At 42.6% G+C, this 23,832-nt stretch overlaps 1 long non-coding RNA gene across 1 annotated transcript; it reads left to right on the forward strand.

Moving 5' to 3' along the window:
* The first annotated feature begins 282 nt into the window (after positions 1-282).
* LOC143693528 (uncharacterized) lies at positions 283-23,316 on the forward strand. The gene is made up of 3 exons (XR_013181288.1): positions 283-917; positions 10,588-10,678; positions 22,351-23,316. It is a non-coding gene; the product is annotated as an uncharacterized LOC143693528 (long non-coding RNA).
* Positions 23,317-23,832: the final 516 nt, after the last annotated feature.

A 23,832-nucleotide genomic window follows, 5' to 3' on the forward strand; every position in this document is an offset into this window, starting at 1 on the left:
TTCATCCATGATATACATTACAGATTTATGATGCACAACTCACTAGGTTTTTTTATCTGATTCACCAAGTTTTCAATGAAGACAGATTGCCAAACAGGAAAAGAGGTGAAGAAAATCCAGTCAATTTATTCTAAAGGACCCATTCTATCCACAGGACATTGTTTTGGGAGAAGTCTGCTTTAAATCAGGATGTATGCAATTGGTTAATGAAACAGTTTGATTTGAGGGTACTTGGTTGTCCTTATCAAGTAGTATTTATTTCATCAAAGCAAAGGAAACAGAAACTCATCCAGAAATTGGAAGCCTTGCTCATTAATCTAATGAGAGCTGTCTTCTCTTCCCATTTCACTTTCATGCCTGTTGGGGACAAGAAGGTTGTTTGTTTTATCATCATTGTCCATACAGCTATCCCATACTGCAGAATCCATGATGACTGCATTTTTGAAAGAGGGTCTCCCCAGGGACTGTAATTATTCATCTTTCAGGAGACACAAGATCTATAATACACAAGTGCTGCAGACAAGAACTAGTTTACAGGTTTATCAAAATGACTGAAAGTATAATCCATCTTCCCTGGCATGATTTAGGAGGTGCTGCATAAGAAAAGAAAGAAAGTGGGTCAACCCCATTTCAACTTGCATTTCCTTGTTCACACAGGTCTTATTATTTTAATTTCTCATTGAAGAGAATTAATGCTTGAGTGAGCAGAAGAAATGGGCCCTGTTTCGTGTATCCTGTAGCACACCTTGTAGCCATTAGGGCTGCACCTGCACCAGGTTTGGACTCTCTGAGAGCTTTCATGCCCCAGCAGCGACCCAGACTGGCATCTGTTCTATTATGAGAAAGCAGAACAAGGAAGCCCTGTTTCTAGTGGAGATAAGTGGCTTGGGATCTGGAAACCTTGACAACTTCATGAGGTAGGAATCAAGCTATTCATAGAGAACTTGAGTGTATTAATGGAATTTTCCTAATGTTTACATGGTAGGTCTAAGCATCTGAATAGGAATTTCAAAATTTCCCATGTTTCCTCTAATGACTGATACCTTAAGACACTTCCTTGTGTCTCAACTCTTCCTCTTTGCCAGCAAGTCAGCTGCTCCCCACTATCACCACAGAATGGCCCTGTAGCTATCACTACAACCCCTTTCCCAGGAAAGTTTATTCTCAAGACGGGACTTCAGGTAGTTGAAATGTTTTGGAATGCAATTTAGCATCTAAAGACACTGAAGACACAAGACTGGCATATGTTCATGCCTCTGTTTGGGAGTCCAGGTTGGGTGTTCAAAAGGAAACATGAGCAAACATGGCACCAAACTGAGAATTCATCTGCAGAATAATATGCCATGTATGACTATGTTGCCTCCTTAGAACTTATTTTTTCACCTTCATCCCCCCATATTTTTAATTTCCACGTCTGCTAAAATCCCCATTGGAAACAACCTGTTCCTCTGTGTTTCTTCTCCCCACACCCTACAATAACCATCTGTTATTTCTAAAGGGTAAACATAGCTTGTCTTTTTCATTGTGACATAAAACGTTACTCAACAACCCTAAAATATTTGCATTTTCTATAAAAACCTTGGCCAAATCTACTTTCTGTGGTCTTACACACAGTCTTGCCCGCTCACCAAGCACTAAAAAACCTACTAAAGGATTGTTAACAGAGAGAGCACAAGGTCTCTAGCATTGAGTACATTAGGAAGCAGGCATCGGTCCTGGGTGCTCACACTGCAAACTATTTCAAATACCAGAGTAAGACAGGAACAGCTAAACTGTGCTCCAGACATCTAAATTTAAGGATTTACGTTTCTTCTGATGCAGCAGATGACATTACGAATCTGAAAGCAACAGAAGGAATGTACTGCTCTGCCTTGCTTTTGCCATTAGAGATTACATCAGCTCTGCTGGGTCTTTGCAGATAAAAAAACCCAAAAAACTCTAAAGAAACCAGTTCAAAATTCAGCAGTGATCTTAAAGGACCTAAATCCAACCACCTCAATTTTAGATGTAAACAGTTTTTAAATACCTCTAAAATATACTAAGATGGGTAGAAACCCTAAATCTAGGGTTCTTTGAACATATAAATCCAAATATCATTGTTGCTCCTTGAGGCTGTCTCTGATTTTGTTTGTCAGAATTACTGATTTTAGTAAGGAGCCATCCTTTGAAATCAATATGATGGTCTGGGCAATATTTAGGAAAAACATCCTTATCTCTAATATTTACACTCATTCAATATGAGCATCTGAAGTGAACGAAGTTAAAAATAAGTCTTATTTTTTTTTTACCATTTCACATCAATGAGTGAGCTTGCTGATTTATATGATCATTGGTATCATCATAGATGAAAACTTGCTTACAACTACATTAATTTTCCTGGCTCATGTGCAGTTTTGTGCAGACTCTGGAAGGATGCAGACACTTCAAGAAAATAATCATAGGCAAAAAATACCCCAATAAATTAATAAGATAGTTTCCATAAGTCCCAAGTCTTGCAACACAAAGAAATAACCCACAATTAAATGAAATGTTGGGCTTCATATACTCAGACCATGTTCATTAAACAATATAGGTCTTCCAAAATCTTACTTATTTATTTGTTGCAAAAGCATTTTAGGTTTTCAGCTCACCTTCATTTTCATGCAATTTTAGGATGGTAAACTGCAGCAGGAATTGATTTGTCTGGAATTTGCTAATTCTCTGTACCTGCCTCCCATGTTACTATAGTTTCTCCCTGATACCTGCCCTTCTGTGACATTTTTCTGGGAAGCTGACCACTGTGCTTTAATTTATTAAGCCCTCCACATGAAGATATCAATTGCCTCCTGGCAACAGGAGCATTCATTATTTGTCTTTGGGGGACAGGCACTTTCAAGAAAATTTTCTGAGCGAGGGACACCACATGCTGTTAGCTCTTTAGAAAGGAGGACACTTTTTTACCCTTTCTTTCATCAAAATTATTCAAAGGCACAAATACTGACATTTCTGTCAAAATGGTCACTTACCAAGAGGTGGAGAGGCAGTTTTAGAAATGACATGTACAACAGTAGTGCTCCAGCTTTTCAGAGCAAAAAGAGCCTCTTGAAGGGGAGAAGCATATATACATGGCTCTGTGCCTCTGATAGTTTGTGGCTTTGGCTGTGAGATTTGCTTGAAGCCCTGATGAAGCTCAGACTCCCAGGTCCCAGGGGCATGCTCACTGGTTTCTACATTCTAGCACTTGTTTGCATGAAGAAAAACAGCAAACTTAGTCTTACCAAATATTCTAAAGAACTGAACTGAGGTGTTTGGGATATTATTAGAGGACTAGACACTAATTCATAGGCAAGTGTGCTCTTGATGCAAATCTGTTAGTGCCAAGAGGTCCAATCATCGCAGGGCTCAAAAAATGCATGTTAATGACTGTAAATTATAAAACATAATTTTTAAGAGAATATACATTGTAAAATTGACTCTAAAAGGACACTTCAATTTCTGTGCACCAGGAGACAGAATGAGGAATTGATGAGCAGAAAGGAGACAGAAGGTCAGTAATAAGACAAAATGATTTGACACTGCATCTGAAGAACTTGTAATCCAAATTTGGAGTTCATATAAAAGTTTAAATATAAAGTGAGAAAGTTGAGACAGAAAATGCCCTTGCAGACATTAACTTCTGAAGCCACAAGACTACTTGTGCCAACACTCCAGGTCCCACTCCTGTAGAACCTTTTGCACACAAAACCTACCCCACAGCAGCCTCCATTGTCCCCTTACTTCCCTTATCTCTTCTGAAAACTTCCCCAGGACATCTGACAAAGAGCAGATCTTGTCTGTGCAGGGTGTTAGTCAGCTGCTGGTTTGCCCCCTGCTGTGAATCTTGCCATCAAATTTAAATAGAAGTCAAGGTTCTTATAATGAACGACACTGGGGAGACAGCAAAGGTAAATTACTACAAACCCATGCTTTTAGCATGCCCAATGCCAGAAGTTTCTTTCCATAGCATGTTCCTACAGCATTGAGCAGGAGAGTGCCTGGGATGAGGACAGGATATTCAGCTAAGGAGGTTGTGAGAGTGGGCAGCAGCAAGGAGAGGCTGGAGAAGCAACAGGAAGGAAAGTGCTCTTTCTTGGCAGCAGTGCAGCGTGGCAGAGACCATGAGCACAGAGTGGACAGACAAAGAATATCTGGGTGGACAACAAGAACTGCCTGGAGCAGGAAGCAAAGGTTTGTGCTTGTAGAAGAAAGGAAACTTTCCTAAGAATCTAGAGAGGACCATAAGAAATTCATGGATCTGGAGAAAAACCTGAAAGTTGCTGGACAGAGTGAAGAGTGAGGAAACTTGCAATAATCCATTTTGCTTTCAAGCCTTTTATTTAATTTGTCTCACACATCAGTGGCTTGGCTTGTTCTGCTGCTCTGTTCTTGTTGTGGTTCAATTTGTTTCAGGGGTTGTTCTGTTTATTTGTGCACATCTGTCTAACAAAGCACGGCTTTGGATCTCGGATACCTTTCTTCTCTATTAATATGCTTGTTTAAAAGAAAATGAGAGGTGCATCCTTCTGAAAGTTTCAGCTATTTTGTTAGGCCAATCCAATGATACAACTGATAGAACCCAAAATAAAGCCAAATCAAACCGATTTCACCAGGCTGTACATCAAAGAGCAAGTAGTAACAGATGAGGAAAGCTTTTCAGCAGCTTGCCACTATGAGTTAACTCAGTAATATACCAAATCTAGAGATGCCTGCCATTTCACAGGCTGTTGGATCTGCTGTAAACAGCAGATAACTAGGGAAAAAGTAAGATGGGATGAGATGTTCATTCATGCATTTTTGGAAGGGATCAGTTCATGGATATTAAGTCAATGGCCATATGTGTGAAGGTACAGTGAAAGTGATTTTTTAAGACAAAATATGGGCTTAGATACCTTGCTGACCACCCATTTGTGGTTAAGTGAAAGGACATACATCACTGGAAAATATTAATAGCTAGTCTTCAGGGAAAAACAGTGGAATACAGTCAGCATTAATCACATCCCTGACTCTATCTCAGGAGCCAAGAAGAGGTCATTTTTTTTTCCATCAGGAACATCTTGGTACTTAAAAGAAAAAATGCATTCACACTTAAAGGTTTCTGTGGTGTAACCATAGAGATGTGTTAATGTAATAATCACACACAGCCATGTAGGGGCTTGTGCTGTTTTGTGCAAAGGGGCTTAGCAAAGTCCAACCATTCTCTACACAAATGCACCCTTTTATAAGTAAAGATAAGGAAATATGTAAGCTTTACAAAAGCAAAGGTTTTGTTAAAATTTAATAAACTTAGTTGCCCTAATTATTTCATTTGTGGTCTAAAATTGTGACAGAATCTCTGTATGGTGCAAATCAGCACACCCAGGGTAGCTCTGGGGATTTGCTCCTGCTAAGAAACCAGTCCATCACTTCCTCAAGGCTCTGACATTTTGAGGACCGTGTTACGACACAGAACAGCAATTCTGAAATGCCAGAGCAATCCCACTTTATCACCACGTGGTCCTGCTGAGTAAAATAACAAAGCTCAGTTTCTCCATGCAGTGTACATTTCAGCATGCAAGTTTATTTTTCTGCAATGACAGTTTTCTTCCTCCTCTAATTTCACCAAGAATTACTATGGACCTGCATACTCCTCAGGAAATACTGGCTCAGCAAACTGATATGTTACAACTTCTGGACAGAATCAAAATTCATTACACTAATCAGATTCTTTATAATTCTGTAGAGCACTGCTCTCAGGTGTGGTGTGGAACCACAAATATAGATATTCTTGATGTCCAGTAGTTTTAAAATCTGGTGAGATATTTTAATGGACAGTTCTTCATCTCTGCTGATGTGTGCACATGTACTGTTAACATTATACTGAGCCATACTGAGCAGGCATAGTAAAACCCACCAGAATATGCTATTTTCTGTATTTGTAAGAAGTGAGCCCACCTCTGTGGGAATCCATTCCCAGCACAGTACTGAGACATCTGGTAGTTAATAGCAAAGCCACAAATCATCTCTAAATTCACCTAAACAAAGCCAGAGATGATCTAATTTATTGCTGGTGGCAGTCCTGCTTTGACTTGCTGCAGGTAGCCCCTAGCAGCCCTCTAGCAGTTAACAGGGAAAAAAAATTCCTACTGGACTTGAAAGGAATGGCGGGTGTTTGGGGAGAGGGGTGGGAGTAGCTTAAGATTTTAAAAATTATGCAAACATTTCCAATTTGACCAGGAATTTGTCCCCTCTAATATTGAAAATGTTTCATTTTCAGTTTGCTGATGCATTCAAAAGCATTATTTCTCTAAAAAGTGAGAAGATAATTGCCTGTCTGAGAATGAAAATGTGTGATACCTTTAGCTGTTTCCATTCTGCAGATCCACAATACTCCTTTGAGTTTGTGATTGCTGATATACACGATGTACTGTAACAAAATGTTATCTTGTTTTTCTGCTACTGAAAGGGTTGTTAGCTGTTTCTTTCCTGAACTGTAGCACCACAATATACATATTGTACTCACTGGCAGGCAATTCTCTGACTGCTTCCATCTTCCACCTTACTACTGGCAGAGCTGTATTTCAGCACTCTGCAGACGTGCACTGACGGGTGCTGAGCTCGACATCTGGACCTGTCCAGCAAAGGGCAGCAAGGCTCCTGAGAGGTCTGGAAAATATGTCTTTTGAGGAACAGCTGAGGGAGCTGGGGTTGTTTAGTTCTGTCATGGTTTTTAAGTTTTGTTTCTTTACATTGTCAGTAAGAAAGAAAAGGTTGTGGGGGAAGGAGAAGTGTTCTGAAGGTTTTGTTCTGATTTTTATTACTCTTTCTTATGGTTTCTTATGGTTACTGTTAATAATTTTTTTTTATATAGCCTTTTAAAGTTTTGAGTCTGCTTTGCCTTTTTCAGTCCTACCTCACTGTGACCGTGTTCACAGGGGTTCTTGGATGAGGGAAGAGACAAGAATGTTGACTCCATGATCAGAAGGCTTGATTTATTATTTTATGATATATATATATATATTACATTATAACTATACTAAAAAGAAAAAGAAGGACTGGTTTTCTCTGAAGCTAGCTAAGCTAAGAATAGAAAAGAAAAGAATGATAACAAAGGCAGCTCTCTCGGACTCTGTCTGAGATAGGTTGGTCCTTGATTGGCCATTAATTATAAACATCCCAGATGGGCCAATCACAGGTGGACCTGTTGCATTCCACAGCAGCAGATAACCATTGTTTACATTCTGTCTCTGAGGCCTCTTAGCTTCTCAGAAGGAAAAATCCTAAAGCAAGGATTTTTAGTGAAAAGATGTCTGCGACACCTCACAGCAAGAGGTGAGTGCACTGGTGATTAGCCAGCACTGAACCCACCACACTCCTTGGTGCATTGGTCAAGAAATCTCAAAATTAGTGAAATGTCAAATATGCAAACTAAAACCACTACACAAAGTTGGTGTTTCTGCCTGGTTTTGAACTGAAACCTCCACAAGATCCAAGTAGAAGAGGCTCAGGAGGACCTCATTGCTCTCTGCCACTACCTGAAAGGAGGTTTTTGGGGTTGGCCTCTTTTAGCATGACTGCAGCGACTAGACTAAAGGGAATCGCCTTAAGACAGGAGATGTTCAGATTAGACATTAGGAAAATATTTTTCAATGTTAGGCTGGTCAGGTGTTGGAATAGGTGGCCCAGGATGGTGGTGGAGCTGTTCAAGAGGCACCTGGATTTGGCTCTGGGTGATGTGGTTTAGGGGTTCAGGGTTACAGGGGCAGTGCTGGGTGGACGGTTGGACCAGAAGAGCCTAAAGGTCTCTTCCAGCCTCGATGATTCTGTGATTCTATGCAGGCAAGGCTGCACTTCTCCATGGTTCCAACTTGCCTGCCCTGGCAGTTGCTGCAACATGGCTCTGAAGCTTGCTTGCTTGCCCATTAGGGTTTCAGAATGAGGAAAATGTGGACAATTTTCCAGAGACCAAGAAGATATGCTACACAGGAGTCTGCCCAGTTTATCCTCTCTTACCCACATTGCTATGTCCTTTCCAGAAACTTCATTTAGACAAAGTAGGTGTCATAAAAGGTAGGGAAGAGTCAGAGCTCTGACTGAGCTGCAGCTGAACACGCTCCCAGCAGTTAGGAGCAATAAAGAAAACCCTCTTGAGTGCTCAAGCAGGGAATTAATTATTTCCAAGCTGTATTTTCACAAAGGTGTTTAGACTCCTGATAGTGGCACCTGAAGAACTGAAAAACAGAGAACTTGTTTCAAACATAGACATATTTGGGAACTTTGTACAGTCACATTGTTTCAAGACAACTGTTTGACAAATGAGAGCATGGTGAGTGCTAAACAAGGGTGATCTGTTCAAATAATGTCACAGCCAGAAAGAAAATACCACGATCAGAACTAGTCAAGTGTGCGTCCATCACGACTTATAGCTGGTGTCAGTGCCCCCCAGTGACAAGCCCTGTGCTCTGGGGCAGGTGGAGCCCAGCAGGGCTGGGGTGGCAGCACACCAGCTGGGACCCTCCAGCTGGCCAGGGGCTGCCCTGTGGTGGCCCAGGGCTGCACAGAGGGAGCCCCAGGAGCAGGGCTGGGCAACTCACAGTGCTGGTAAGGAGGCAGATAAAGCACCCTGGAAAATACAGGTCACAAGCCAGTGGTAAACTAACATGAGGAACCAGTTCATTTACTGCTTGACAGCTGTAATGGGTGGGGTTGGGGAAGAATGAATCTACAGGTCCCTGAAGAACTTGCCCGTTGCTGTCCACAACAGCATGGATTGTATCAACAAACATATGAGTATTAATGGCACTGCAATTCTGCTAATTTTCATTTAAAACCCCCAAAACTATCAATCAAACAAACAAAACCAAAGGTAAAACCTTAGCTGTAAAAGGTCAGTGGAGAATTGAGAATTTCTCTCCTTTTCTTGGTTTAAATCATGCCCAGTTCAAATTATATGAACTCATGTACCTTGACTCTGTAAGGGCTTTGTTGTGGTTACCAGAAAAATAGGAAGAAATTACTGTCCCAGTGATTTGTTTTTCAAGTATGAAATAAAGGGTTAATGACTATAAAATATGAGTGATTTGTACAGAGAATATGTGGTATCTTTTCTCCTTGTCCTGACTACTGCCCCTGTAATCATGTAAGTAATTGAGAACAGACTGCACCAGCCTTTATAATTCCCCTTCGAGGCACTTAGAAAGGATGGGAATCCATTCTGTTCCATTTGCAGCCAAACTTTGCAATTCTGAAATTTCCTATCCCAGAAAATCACATTTATGAGGTAAAACAACCATAGGGGGAATGTGAGTCTGATGGAGCAAGAAGGCTGATTAGGTTATTGGTGTGTCCACAGTAATAACATTGTTTACACTGGAACTGGAACATGGCAACGTCCTTAACAAGCCTCCTTGATCAGACCCTCCAGAAAGAAAGGGGAAAGAAGGGAAAAAGGTAAATCCAAAGAAGGAACATGGTGGAAATAATGTAGAGCAAGGAATATGGGAAGAAAATGCTGCACCAAAAAGCCAGCAATGGGCTGCACGTATCCCCATGTATCAGGGATCAGACAATCCAGCTCGTGGTTTGTTCTTACACCCTTCTTAACTGCACAGGGTGCCTGTTCAGTGTAATACAAAATGAGATGTGTTTCTGTATTTTAGCTGAATTTTTTGAGTTCAAACCACCTTTAAAGTGCGGTAGCAATCCTATAACACCTGACAAAGAGGAAAGGCTGGGTACAGTTCTTCCTCCCCAATACACCCAGTCTTCTGTGCCACACTCTCTGCCCCCAAAAAAGGCATGGTAAGAAAGAGGCATTCTAATCTTTACAGAGCATTCACTTCAATTGGCTTTGGATTGCTTGAGCCCTCCACTTTTGTATTCTAAAGAAACCAAGAGAAAGCTCATGAAGATCAGAGGCAGCTGAATGTCTTTATGTATAAAATAGCTTGAAAGGTAGGGCTTAACCCAGCAAAAGAGAGAAAAATTCACAGTTCACCTACTCTATCCAGTCACAGATTTGTAATTTTGACACTTGTGATAAAACTAAAAGAAAAAAATGTTAAAATTACATGGGGAAGGGAGGAGGGTCATAAGTCCAAACTAAAAACCTGAAAAAAATAATTTCAGGACTTCAATTGTCCCTACAGATTTCCTCTAAAGACTGACAGCATGTGGCACTGTCTTACTCTAATTTTCTCTAAAGGGAAAATGTGACACTGTATTAACATTGAATTAATCAGAGGAGCCAAATATATCTGTATGCAGAATATATCTGTATCTCCCTATCTCAGAAAACTTTCTACCCCAACTGAGCACCAGCTGGAAGTGAAATTCTTGCAATGGAGCCCTTTCTGTTTAATCCCTTAATCTTCTCAACAGTAGGGATTCTCTCTTAAACCCGACTGGAAAGTAACATCTGCACTGTTGAAAGAGAGAAAGCAGCAGAAGGCAAGCCACGGAGGTCTCAGCTCCCTCTCTCCCACTCAGTAGTTTTCTCTTGAAGATGCCTGTTTAAGGACAGTTTACATTTAATGACAGTGACACAGATCAGGCAGAACCCCAGAGGCTGAAATGTTTTCTGTTTCTTAGCAGTTATGGCTCCCCATTCTCATGATGTGGCAGGAGAACTTCAAATGACAAGGAGACCACAGAGATGGATTAACCTGCAGAGATGGATTAACCTGTAAGTGTTGTTATTCCCTGAGAGTTACTACCTGTCCTCCCTTCAACCTTCCCTTCTTATTATTTATGGTTAGTATTTTGACAGCTTAGACCACAGGGATGTTCCTGTCTGTAACATGTCCTGACTGTCAGTCCCAGGGCTTTATTATGGGTTTCAATGTCTCCTTTAGACTCGAGGTTAAGCAGCATAGTAGCACAGATTAGTTGAGTGGCTGCTTCCCAAATGCTAGGTCAAAATTTCTTGGGTCTCCCTGGTTAACCCAGCCTTACAAAACCCCATGAAAAGTCAGGCACAGCACTCACAATCTTGTTATGTCTTCTTACAATCTAATCTAATGGGGGAAATACCCATGTCTAATTAGAATTAAATGTAAATATGTATTAATGTATAGAATTCCTATGTATAATATCTTCAAAATATCAAACCTGATATTTGAAGGGAGGATGGGGGGAAGATTGTTGCCAGAGTATTTTTTCCTGTTTTTAAATAATACTTTTATGGGGACAGGGAAGAAGATAACTCTGAACTCAGGTGACCAGATGGGTTGCTAATGTGGCTCACTTCATTCTGTTCCCTCTTTGAATATCTGTCTTGTTTCCTCTCTGCCCCTTTTTCCCTCTTTTAAATTCTCACAATGCTGCAGTACAAGTATCTGTTGCAGAAAGGAGAGGTGATGGTATCTAGCCTTATGTTGTTGGACTGGCCTTTTTCTGAAACAGTACTCACAGTCAATTAAAGCAAACTTTTTACCAATGGCCAATTCTTCATGCTTACTTTTTTAGAAACCCTTCAACTTCATAATATTAATCACTTGCTATGGAGAACAGATCCTGACCCACAACATATCTTAGGTTAGAAGCTACTTTTTGGAAGAAATAGTGAATTGTGAGTCCAAATCAGGCATACACTGAAAAAGGCAAGAGCACAGTGATAAGAATGCACCTTTTTGGTCTTTCACCTAAAGTTTGTAATTTATCATAGGTTCCATTGGATATTCTGTGACTTCTGGTGAGGATTAAACATAAAGAATGCTCTACTTTAGCTTTCTGGGCTCAGAATCTGTGACTTGTTTTATGGTTGAGGAAAAATTGGTATGCAGGCCCAGAGCTCCCTTCTCTTCCAGTCTCAGCTGGAAGCTTCTGGCTCCTCACTAGAGTGAGATCTGCCCAAGAACCAGTGAGTTACTGATCTGTGACACCAGAGAAAAGGTCCCCAGGGCAGACATTTAGATGGCACTGCAGTGGTGGTTGAGAAAGATATTCGAGGGACTGGGGACCTAAGTTTACAAGCAGCCCCAAGCCCCGTGAGCATATGTAGGGCATCTTGCCTGTGGGTATTCTCTTTATTCAAGTGATGCTGATAATAGCAAACACCTCCCCTACTGAGCACACCACACTTTCCAGGTTGTCTGTGTCCAAAACAGACCAGAGACTTGAGGCAGACCTTCTGATTGCCTCTGTCTTCCAGCTGGATCCATCACACAGAAGACACAAGAGTATCCCAGACTCTCGTAGAATCAGGTCTTAATAAAATATATAACTAATAACTTAAAGATAAGTAAGTTATTTCAGTGAGGAAAATTTAGGTAAAGTGACTGAAAAATATGAACTAGAAAGGCTGGTAAACAACTTTTCTTCTATCCACCGAGTCCTGGATAGGTAGGCACATTCCTCCAGTCCTTGTTCAACTTTCAGTGCCTTCATGAGCTAAAAGTACCCCACTAAGGTTTGGCAGTAAGCCTGCTTCCCTGTCAGGCCTCCTTCATTTCTCACATGCTTCTCAGTCTGTTCCTTGCATGTTGCCCCTTTTCTCCACTGCCCATCCCATGCTTATTTGGGAAAGCTGTACCATGCCCACATTTTCTTAGGGAAAAAGAAATCATCCTCCTTTCACCTCCTCCCCAAAGGTTTTGGCTTGACCCAGAAGGCAGCAGTGAGGACCTTCTTACTCTCATAACCTCTGCAACATGATGTACAATACACAATAGTGGGCCAGAAATAAATTAGAGAAGGAATACTTATGTTCCAAGGTTGTGGTACACTCTGCTGCTTTTATGTCTGCAGTGTTCCTGGTGGGGCCCTTTAGAAAGCCAGAGTTAATGCAATGGTCTATGAGTAACAGAGTGCAATTAGTGCAGGCTCCTGGAAGCATGCAAGGCAGGAGAATCGATCTTTGCAAACCTTGGCCTTAGCCTGCAAAGAGGTGGTTTATGATCATGGTGCTTTTTGACCTGTCAGCATCATGGCAGTATATTACAAAGGCTGTTGCTGTTCCTCCCTGGAGCAGCACTGGAAACAAAAGTGGATTAAGGGGCAGAGGGCACTGCACTGCCTCCTCAGCTATCCAAATGCAAAAAGAGATATATTGCATGGCCAAGAAGAGTTTGTAATGTAACAGCTTAGTGCTGTTTTTAACACACCAGCCCAGTAAGAATCCCCATGCTCTTGCATTCCGAAGGTCAGGTGCCTCCCCTCACTGTATCTTAACTGGGAGGCTGAGTGGTGAGCACTGATTCATGGTCAGCACCTTTTCATTTCTGCCCTGACCCAGATTCTGAGCTTTTGCTCCAAACTGGCATGACACTGCAGGGATCAGAGGCCATTTGCTCTATTGTTGGCAGCTAGGTACAAGACTGTCCAGGGAGAGGTGGAGTGGAGGTGTTGGAAAAAGATAAATTTCAAAAATAGACATTTTTACTGGGGAAATCCTAAAATGCCACTGTGCAATCCGGTGATACCAGGGATATGCCATATTTGCCCTTAGGAGCCAAGGGCTTTAGTGGAATTGCAGTCGGGTGGTGATGTAAACACACAGACCTCCCACTTCCAGCTCTCTTGATCCCATTGCTTTGAATTGCAGATTCAGGCTGACCATACAAAAGAACACACAATGAGAATTTCTCTTTCTTTCTTTCTTTCTTTCTTTCTTTCTTTCTTTCTTTCTTTCTTTCTTTCTTTCTTTCTTTCTTTCTTTCTTTCTTTCTTTCTTTCTTTCTTTCTTTCTTTCTTTCTTTCTTTCTTTCTTTCTTTCTTTCTTTCTTTTCTCTTTCTTTCTTTCTTTCTTTCTTTCTTTCTTTCTTTCTTTCTTTCTTTCTTTCTTTCTTTCTTTTCTCTTTCTTTCTTTCTTTCTTTCTTTCTTTCTTTCTTTCTTTCTTTCTTTCTTTCTTTCTTTCTTTCTTTTCTCTCTCTCTTTCTTTCTCTTTTTCTTTCTCTCTTTCTCTCTCTCTTTCTCTCTCTCTTTCTTTCTTCTCTTTCTCTCTTTCTTTCTCTCTTCCTCTCTTCCTCTCTCTCTCTCTCTCTCTCTTTCTCTTATCAAAATCTCTGCAAGTGTGCTGAGAGGGGCGGGAGGGTGTCTGCTGCAGATTATTACTGAGACCACTTGTGACACTTTCTCATTAGCCTGTGTAATGGGAAGCCAATCTGCTGCTCAGGAAGCAGCACTGCAAATTATTTTCAGCCACAGATGATGCAGCCTGGCTTTGAACTGCTTAGGCCTTGTTGCAACAGAAGCACCAGCAATATTCATTTAATGTGCATTGACCTTTTCCTGACCTGGGAGACAGAGACAGCTCCTGCTCTGGCCTTTTTCTATCACCATGTTTTTTTCTGTAAAGATTTTGCTTGGCAGACTACGAGGAGGAAAACACTAAATGCTGTCTGCAAAAAAAATATCAAGTTTGTTTGGCTTCAGTACAGCTAGGGAAGAGAAACAAATTTGTTTATCTCTCCTCTTCTGTAGCCATGCTGAGGACACATGGCAACTTTTGAACCTTAAAGGACAGCAATATGGAGTGAGGACAAAGGAGTAATCTGGACAAAGGGTGCCCCTAGGGCATTAAAAATAACTACTCCCCTCACCTTCTGTTGCTGCAGTAAGCTCACACCACTTGTCACTCAGCAGGAGATCTGTATCAAATAGGATGAAACTGGGGATGACAGGAAGTTCCTGAATGTAGACAAATCCATCAAGTCCATGCTTTGGAAATGAAACTCTGAAGTACTACCTGCTCCTAAAATGATATCACTTTAATATGCAGTGGTAGGGCCACAAGTTTCTCATTATCCATGACAGCAGAAGAGAGACTGGGGATGATGCCTGACCCCAAAGCTTGATGCACTACACAGTAGCAGGCCAGCACAGCCATAGGACCAATTGCAGCAAAATCTGAGCACCCACAACAGAGGCATAAATGAGGAGAAGGGGAAACATGAGACAAATGTGGAAGGGTATGAAGAAAACACCTCTTCCTTGAAAATCAACCAGAGCTGGAGGGAAGAGATCACAAAGAAGCAGAATACAAGATGAGAGATTACTGCCTGGTCAAAAGCATTAGACTTCATACTTGAGTTGGATGAGCCTTTACTGACAACACTACACAACCATCACAGCGCCCGACTGGGTCAGGCATGCCTCAGGACCTGACCACAGAATCTCAGAATCATTAGGGTTGGAAGGAACCTCTGGAGATCATCCAATTCTACATCCATGCCAAGGTAGGGTCACCTAAAGCAGGCTACCCTGGAACACATCCAAGTAGATTTGGAATCTCTCCAGAGAGGGAGATCCACAACCTCCCTGGGCAGCCTGTTCCAGGGCTGTGCCACCCTCAATGTAAAATAGTTCTTCCTCATGTTGAGGTGGAACTTTGTGTGTTTTAATTCATGGCCATTGCTCCTCATCCTGTCACTGGGCACCACTGAAAAGAGTCTGGCACCCTCCTCCTGGCACTCACCTTTGAGATGTTTGTATGAATTGAGGGCCCCTGTCAGTCTTCTCTTCTCCAGACCAAACAGGCCCAGCTCCCACAAGCTCTCCTCATGAGAAAGATGCTTCAGACCCTAAATCATCTCTGTAGCCCCTGCTGGGCCCTTTCCAGTAGCTCTTGTCTTTCTTGTACAGAGGAGTCCAGAACTGGACACAGCACTCCAGATGGGGCTCACCAGGGCTGAGTAGAGGGGGAGGATCACCTCTCTTGACCTGCTGGCCACACTCTTCCTGGGCACCCCAGGGTCCCACTGGCCCTCCTGGCTACAAGGACACACTGCCAGCTCATGGTTAACTTGCCATCCACCAAGACTCCCAGGTCCTTCTCAGCAGAGCTGCTCTCCAGCAGGTCAGCCCACAGTCTGTACTGGTACTTGGGGTTATTCCTCCCCACATGCAGGACTCTACACTTGCCCTTGTTGAACCTCATTAGGTTTCTCTCCACTCAGCCCTCCAGCCTATGAAGGTGCCACTGAATGGCAGCACACACTTTGGGTGTATGCCTAATGGTACACTTTTACACTTTCTGCCACCAGAAGGCAATTTTTTGTTCTATTTATTCCCACTCCATCTTGTTTTCTGCCTCCTTGCTCTACAGATTACTCTGAAAGCTAAGAAAAACATACTGCAAAGAAAAACATACTGCAATTTCAGTTGCCTCCTTGGAGGAAGGCCTTTATATTTCCTTCTTGGCCTTTCTTGTTCTCTGGTTTATGGATTGCTGACATACTCGTGTGGCCTTTGTTTTGACCTCTGCATTATATGCCAGGGCTTGAGAGAACTCATCCAAGGAGCAAATGGGCATTTGTCAGAAATATTTATGCAAAGACAGAGCACTGATGTCTGAGAGAGCCTGCCCTGGATGCAAAAGGGTTGTGCCACATCAAACTGTTCTGACATCAGTTGTCACCTCGGCCAATCATGTAAGCAAATGTTGGTCTGGCACCCACTTCAAAGAAGCTGTGCAGGAATATCTCACTTTTCCAAGGTGCAGGGCTGTGAATTCTCCCTCTAACATGTATGCACAAACCGTGAGACTTAGAGGGGATAAAGGTTCCATTCCAGCTATTTATCCTGTGTAGAATCAGAAACCCAAAAAGATACAGCCAAATGAATTTCTGGCAATAGAGGAGTTTAAACAAATTGCAGAGTCACAGGACAAAGCCTTGCTGCCTAGAAAGCCAAGAGGGGACAATACTAGAGCAAATTGCAATTACCTGCTAACTCTGGTACTTCTAAAGCTGACCTCTCATTGCTATTGCTGGCTGATAATTTTTTACAGCAATCTTGAATGTTTACATTGAATTAATAAACCCCAAACATTTGTGTCATTAACTTCTGGGCTTGGTAATTCTGACATTTCTGGTATTTCTTCTCTAGTGTGCAGAAAGCACTCCCCCCCCCTCCCTCTCCTCCAGTGTTGTAAAGGCTCCAAGTAGCTCAGTATAATCTCTGCCCTTTTTTCCAAGATCCCCCTGTGGGTCCTTGCCCCGATTCGTGATCAATCTGAATATATCCTCTGACAAAATGACTACACCCCATCTCAGCACACTCCTGCTCCACATTCTGCTAAGTTGATTATAGGGCTAATTGGACACAGGCAACAGAACAATTTAACTTCCCTGGAAGATGACAGGACTTAAATGCTCAGAGCCATTGAGAGTAGCTGTATGCAGGAGCTAATTTTTCCACCTCAGTTATCACAGGCAGCTTTCATGCACTGGAAGTTTTAGGGCAATACTTCTCATCAGAAAAGAAACCAAGTGTTCAGAAGCACACTACATCAGCCCAGGACATTAATTTTCTCATTCTCTAATCTGTGTTGAGGTGTGCCCCAAATGGCCCTTTTCCCTACTGGGAAACATAAGAGCCAGCAGCATTACAGGTCCTACAAAAAATGATGCAGAGGATGGAGTGAGCCTGCTGCTGTTCACTGAACAGAGCTGAAGAAAATGGATGAAATTGGGAATTAAAAAAAAAAAAAGGAAAGACTGAGCATTTGGAGAAAATGAAGCAGAGGAACAGAGAAAGAAAGGCAGACAAGAGGACAGAGGCCTCTCCTTCAGCTGAGTTGCTTCTTCCTGGACACGTAAAGCTATGGCACTGAAAAACTTTGGGAAAAGCTTTCTGGTCACCTGGCAAGAGGCTGCTGAAAAAGAGAGCTGAAGAGTGCTCTTGATATCCCTGTAGTTTTGAAACCTTTCAGAGGAATTGTTTCCTCCTGGTATTCCCATGGGTGTGATAGGGAGGGGACCTCTTTTTAAAAGGTGTTAGCTGCTTACAGGTCACCTCAAACACCACTCTGAAGAGAATGATATGGGTAAACATTTCAGCCTCACCTATGCTCCAGCAGAAAGAATGGAAACCTCGCTGTTTTCATGGTACCTAAGTGCTCCCTTGTGAAAATGAGAGAGCCCATCTATGCAGACATCTCAGACCATCATGTGGCTTGAGCCCCACCCCACACCTAAGCCCTGTTCACAGCCATCCTCCCGTGGTGGGAGCGGGGCTCTGTGCTGGGGACACACTGCATTGCCCCAGGAAATGCAACCTGTTGTGCAACAGCATGTCACCCCCTTTGCCAAACAAAAAGCAGCTGGGAGAAAACATCTACCCCTAAATGTAGATTTATTAACACTCAGCACCAGGAAAGTCAAGGTCAGGGGTTAAAGCTTGCCTTTATCCATCACCTCTTGATACGACCTTGGTGGGGCTTTTTGCAAAGGGCAGGGACAGTTGACGCCGTAATGAGCTGCTCTTCCCAGGAGACGCAGCACGATGAAACAGGACAGAACATCCACTTTCATGTACCGCTGCAAGAATACAGGTTTGATTTGCAATAAGTTTTCCATTAAAAATACATGGGAACTTACCTCAAAGAGACAGAGAGTAGACCCCACAGGATAAAGTCTTTTCAGCCAGCTTTTAATGAAGACAATTATAGCCACGTATTTGAGGCTTTCCTTCTTCATTCTTCTCCAAAGAAAACAGGCTCATTTCACGGGGCAAAACTAGAATGAAAAATAAATTTGCAAGTGTTGTACTTTAACTGGGTCAATTACATATTGAAATCTGAATGACTGTGGTTTTAATACAACTAAGTCCATAAAAATATTAGCTCACATCATGGATGTGTAATAGCTGCTTTTCAGAATGAAATGGTTTTTAAATTCTGAGGAAATTAATAGTTTCTAAGGAAAGAAGAAAAATACAACTTGGGTGGTCACTGAGACCATTAATTTTAAGAGTTTGCCAATAGATTGGATCATACAAGGAAGGATCTAATGCTGCTTTATTCTGAGTACCTATTGAGGCATTCATTCATCTCTCAGTCAAGACTGGATGTCACAAGTTTTGTCATTTGTTTGAACTCATATTCCAAACATGGTAAACAAGGTGCTCTTCAGTACTCTCCTTCACTATTTCCTGTCCTGTCCCTCCCTCTCCAGGCACACATGGAGAGCCTGTAGCAGTTTGCTCAGTGGATTTGTGCATTTTACCCAGTGAACTATGGAGTTTGTTCCACCTATCTGTATTTCTGAATTTGAACTCCAATCTCATATTCATATCTGATGTATCGCGAAGCTTGGAAATTCACAGCACACAAAATATCCTCTTCTGCTCAATTGATTCTCTGTTACTACTGACACTGACACAGGGCCATTATTTTTATGCAGGTAAGGACAGGGAAGAAGGCCACACAGTCACCAATCCAGACTGGAATGATGCCAAAAATTACTGGTGTTTCATGTGGAATAAAGGCAGAAAGGCAGTGCACATAAACCAGTTTACACCCCTGTCTGCTAGCAGATCTGATCCATCAGGATTAGATTGTTCTCATCTATGAACATTTTTCCTTCTGTGCAGTACATCATCTTCTGAGGCTCTGAGGTGAAGTTAGGGGTGCAGATGGAGTTCAAGCATCATTCTTAGAAAAGAGAGATGCTTTGGAGTACTCAGATCATGATACCTTTAAAGGTGCCCAACAGGTTCAGAGCAGATGCTGTAAAGAATACCTCTTTTCAAATTGTCTCCAGCTGGAAATCAGAAGACAAATGAAGCATAGTCACCAGCATTTTTTAAAACTTTGGTCGTGGTTTAAAGAGCTGAACTGTGAACATGGTATCATGTGAACCGTAACAGCCTCATTAACTTAAAGCAGATCTGGACCTGCAACTCTCTTAGAACGGCCAGGACACAGGGCCACTCACTTCTCCACCCACCTCCAGCAGCAGCACTGGGGAAAACAGAGGCACAAACATCCCATCCCAGGAGCCATCACACCAGATGGTACAAAAAGCCATCGATAGCACAGGCAAGAGCCCATGGACAACAGGGACGATAGCAGCACTGAATCCTGGCCAACTCTAAAGCTGGGTAGATTGGGCAAAATGGCTCTTCTGTTCACTCTGCCTTGCACTCTGCCCTTCTCTGAAGCAGCCACAGTGGGCCACCATCATGGCACTTGGCTGTGTTCCACTCCATCCCCAGAAGCTGTAAGAAACTCACACAGGGGAGCACCCTTTATCAAAGTGCCCAGCCCTGCCAAGACAGGCTTTGGGTTCAAATTACATTAATTTGAAAAATTCTCTGATTCCTCTCTGAGTGTCTTCTGTGTTGTTTAGGCAAAGTGCTTTTCCTAGAGCAGTCTATTTTTTCTCAATATTGCTTTTATAAGAAGAATTTCCTTACCCAGAACCAGCAGACACTCCCCCTGCTCCACATTTCCTTATCTTCCTCCCTGTCCCCATAAAATTATTATTTAAAAACAGGAAAAAATACTCTGGCAAACAATCTTCCCCTCATCCTCCCTGCTATCTGTTTAAATATCCTTGACTGCAAGACATTCAGTACAGAACAGTCATCAATTTTTAATTCATTTAATCTCTTGGTAACAGTGTTCTTGTGAACTGACGGGCCCCTGAGGAAACTTCAGAGAAACCTCAGACACTGGATCCAGGAATGAAATTTTGAGGATAGGGTGGACTCTGTGACACTGTAGGGGTTAATGGAGGAAACAAAAGATACTTAAAAGCAAGAACCTTTCACCCCCAGCCAAATCAAAACACATTGTAAACCAGAGCTCTGTACCCTAACACAGCACAGATTGAAACAAGCAGCAGGGAGAGAATTCCCTGCGTCAGAGATGTTCATGATTCAGCAAACTTGGGAAGGAGCCCTCTGAGTAATCATGTGGGTTGTCTGCGCTCCTGGTCCTGCTCCTGCTTCTTCATTCTTGTTCCAAGAAGCTCAGAGAACATCCTTATATGCCGTCAGTAATTAAATTCTGCCTGCTTAAATGCCCTGGAAGTCTCAAGAGAGGGCAGTTTTTCTCCTTGAGTCTGTAAATGTGGGGGAATCTAATATTGTGCATATCTGCATAGTTCTCCAAAGAACTGTCTCTCAAAAATGGACAAAATGCTACCTGTGTACAATGTGAATGTTAATTGGCTCTGCAGGCATTTTAGGGTAGGGAGCAAGAGAATTCTTGGCTATATTCAATCATGTCATATAACGGTAGCACTCGCAGGGCCCAGATGTACTAGAGTGTTGCATGAAAACAGGAAAGAGCAAAACCCCATCCTCAGTATTTTATCATCTCATGAAAGAGGTTAAAAATATCCTATAGGTCCAGTTCTGTGGCAGCCAGAAATGATGTGTTTTATCTGAACCCAAGTTTTCTCTTTACAGAATGTATACGAACTACATTTCTCTGAGGAGGCTCCTTTTGGAAGGAGAAACAGGTTTGATCACATGCTGTATGATACTGAACTTAATGCACACATAGAGCCGCATCAGCTCTACAGCACCCAAGCAGCACAAAATGCACATAGCTCCAGACATCCAAAGTGTCTGGATCCCACTGACTATCACAGAGAAATGCAGTGCTAACAAGGGTGGCAGCAGAAAGAAGCCTAAAGCCTTCAGCCACCCCCCTCAGCACCCTCAGCCCTCCTTCTGAGTTGAGATTCCTGCCCAGAATTTCCTTACCTGTAATACCTGGCAAGCTGCTCTGTAGGGATGGGAATGGCTCAGTCCTGCTCAGCTTCTAGAGGCCAATGCTAAATATCTGCTTCAAGCAGAATCAGTTGTAAAGAGACTGTGGCTGTTCACACTAAATCACAGAACACAATTCCCCATCTTTCCACATGCACCTTAATGCAACAGGCAAGCTGCTGCTGTAATGACAGGCAGCACAAGAACACAAGGCATTACACTTCAGAGCTACTCAGTAAATTGGTATGGCTTTTTGCAAGATTGTGCAATGTTTAGGACATTTGGGGTCTATTTTTTCAAAAAATGGTGACTAGAAATTCACGATGCAAACCATGGCCTCAATGCTTAGTGCTAAAGTGCTTTCCAGGACACCCACCAGCAGAACTGCAGCTCAGCCAGACACAGAGGTGCTGGGATAATTTGCAAAGTTACTATTTCTTGCAGATTTATTTTGTCCCCTATTTGTGATGCCTTTTTCTAACCAAGTTATTTGCCATTTACCAGCAGCACCCTCTGATTCTTTGCCTGTGTACCTCCTGTTCTCTTTGACACTATTAAGAACATTATTTTCTATTCTTCTGTCAGTGGAGTGTGCTGATGATTAGCACTGCAATATCTGGTCCCCTTTATTGAAAATGTTAATCCTTCCTTTTTGCCAGGCTTCTTTAGCCAGGGGTGTTAATACTTGGTTAATAGAATCAGGCTGCCTTTTTCTTCATCTCTTGTGTTGCATGTCTTTTAGGAAGGGAATTCTTTTTTGTCTTTTGGTCAGAATTTATTATAGTCTCTTGTTTGGTTCTTTTTTTTTCTCAGAGGGTCTGCTTTGACCTTTTTTTTTTTTTTCTGTGATTATGTTCTAACACTTAGCACTCAGAACACTCATTGTTCTGTGTCTTTTTTGGTTCCTGTAGTCTGTAAAGGGAACTTAGGAGTGTGTCCATCAAGGAGGAGTTACCTGTCTTCATAACCAAGAAGAGGACTGAGAGCTGAGAGGCTTCTCTCACTCAGTGCAGAGATAAGGCTTTCCACAAGCTTCCCTTCAACCGGAAGATAATTTCAGAATTTGGATAGTAACTAGCATCCACCCACTGCTCACAAGACATTTTTTTCCATGGAGAGAGTATGATGTGAAGCATGGGATACCTATTATACCTTCAGGAATCACAGATCCTGCCCCAGGGCAAAGGTGAGGTTGCCAAGATGCAAACCGGAGATGGCTGCAGAATGAAGTATAGGTAGCTTCAGTGGCATGATCTTTTAATCCTGATCAGCTAGCAGCTGAGTGAATACTCCTCTTGTTTTGATGTGAAGAGCACAGACCCTATATCCCACAAATTGCTGTTGTGATGATTTTCTTTACAAGGAAAGACATCACCTGGAGAAATGCAGTCACTCAAGGAAGAAAAATGCCAAGTCATCTGAAGCTTTGTCTCTCCTGATTGCAATCATATTTTATTCTCAAGTAAAGAGAAATAGTTTTGGCATGAAGCTACGAAGCAGTGGATGTTCAACCTGCGGCTACTGTGGATATAGGACTCCAGGACGATTTTCAAGGTCATCCCAACACACAGTTGTGCTCCCACTGGAAATAGTTTCAGCAGGCACACATCCTAAAGCTGGATGGAGCTATGGGAACTGGCTGGCTCTCCCTCCATCTATCCAGCCAGCCAGCTGAAGGGGCCATGAGCAATGCGGGAACTGCGGGGCAACTTTCCCTGCGTCTTCTACGAGTCAGACCACGAGGCTGGCAGAGTTCTCCTTTGACCCTTCGCCCGTAAACAGCCACGACCCTTCCTGCGCTGCAGCCCCCAGGCACAGGCGGCCCGGAGCGCGCCGGCAGCGGCAGCGGGAGCGGCCCCGGGAGCGGCCCCGGCAGCGGCAGCGGGAGCGGCCCCGGGAGCGGCCCCGCCCGGCGCGGCCGCCTGCGCACGGCGCCGCCCGGTGGCCGCAGCGCCGCATTGCACGGGCAGCGCGCGGAACCCGCCCCGGGGCTGCGGCGCGGGTTTGAGCGACAGCCGTCCCTAATTATGTTAATTGCACAGCTCCTTTTTTTTTTTTTTTTCCTCTCCAGAAACCCTTAGGCTTTTGTTTGCAGGGAATAAATAAAGAGGGATTAGTTACGTTTATCTGTGTTTTCCTAAGTCTTTACGGAATAACTGTTACATGTAATTAAGTAATTTGTCTGTCCTTGACCATGCTGATAGCAAATTACCAGACATTACTGATGAGGTTCCATTACATTTTAAGAATAGATTACATGGATGTGGGATTTATCGATTTTTATTTCTTATTTTAGACAGGATCAGCTGGAAATAATGGTCTTATGAAGGTAAAAATGCAATGTGCTTTGACAAGTCGCATTTATCCAGCAGTATTGTTTGGCTATATATGGA

Source organism: Agelaius phoeniceus, chromosome 3, assembly GCF_051311805.1.
Source record: "Agelaius phoeniceus isolate bAgePho1 chromosome 3, bAgePho1.hap1, whole genome shotgun sequence".
NCBI lineage: Eukaryota > Metazoa > Chordata > Aves > Passeriformes > Icteridae > Agelaius > Agelaius phoeniceus.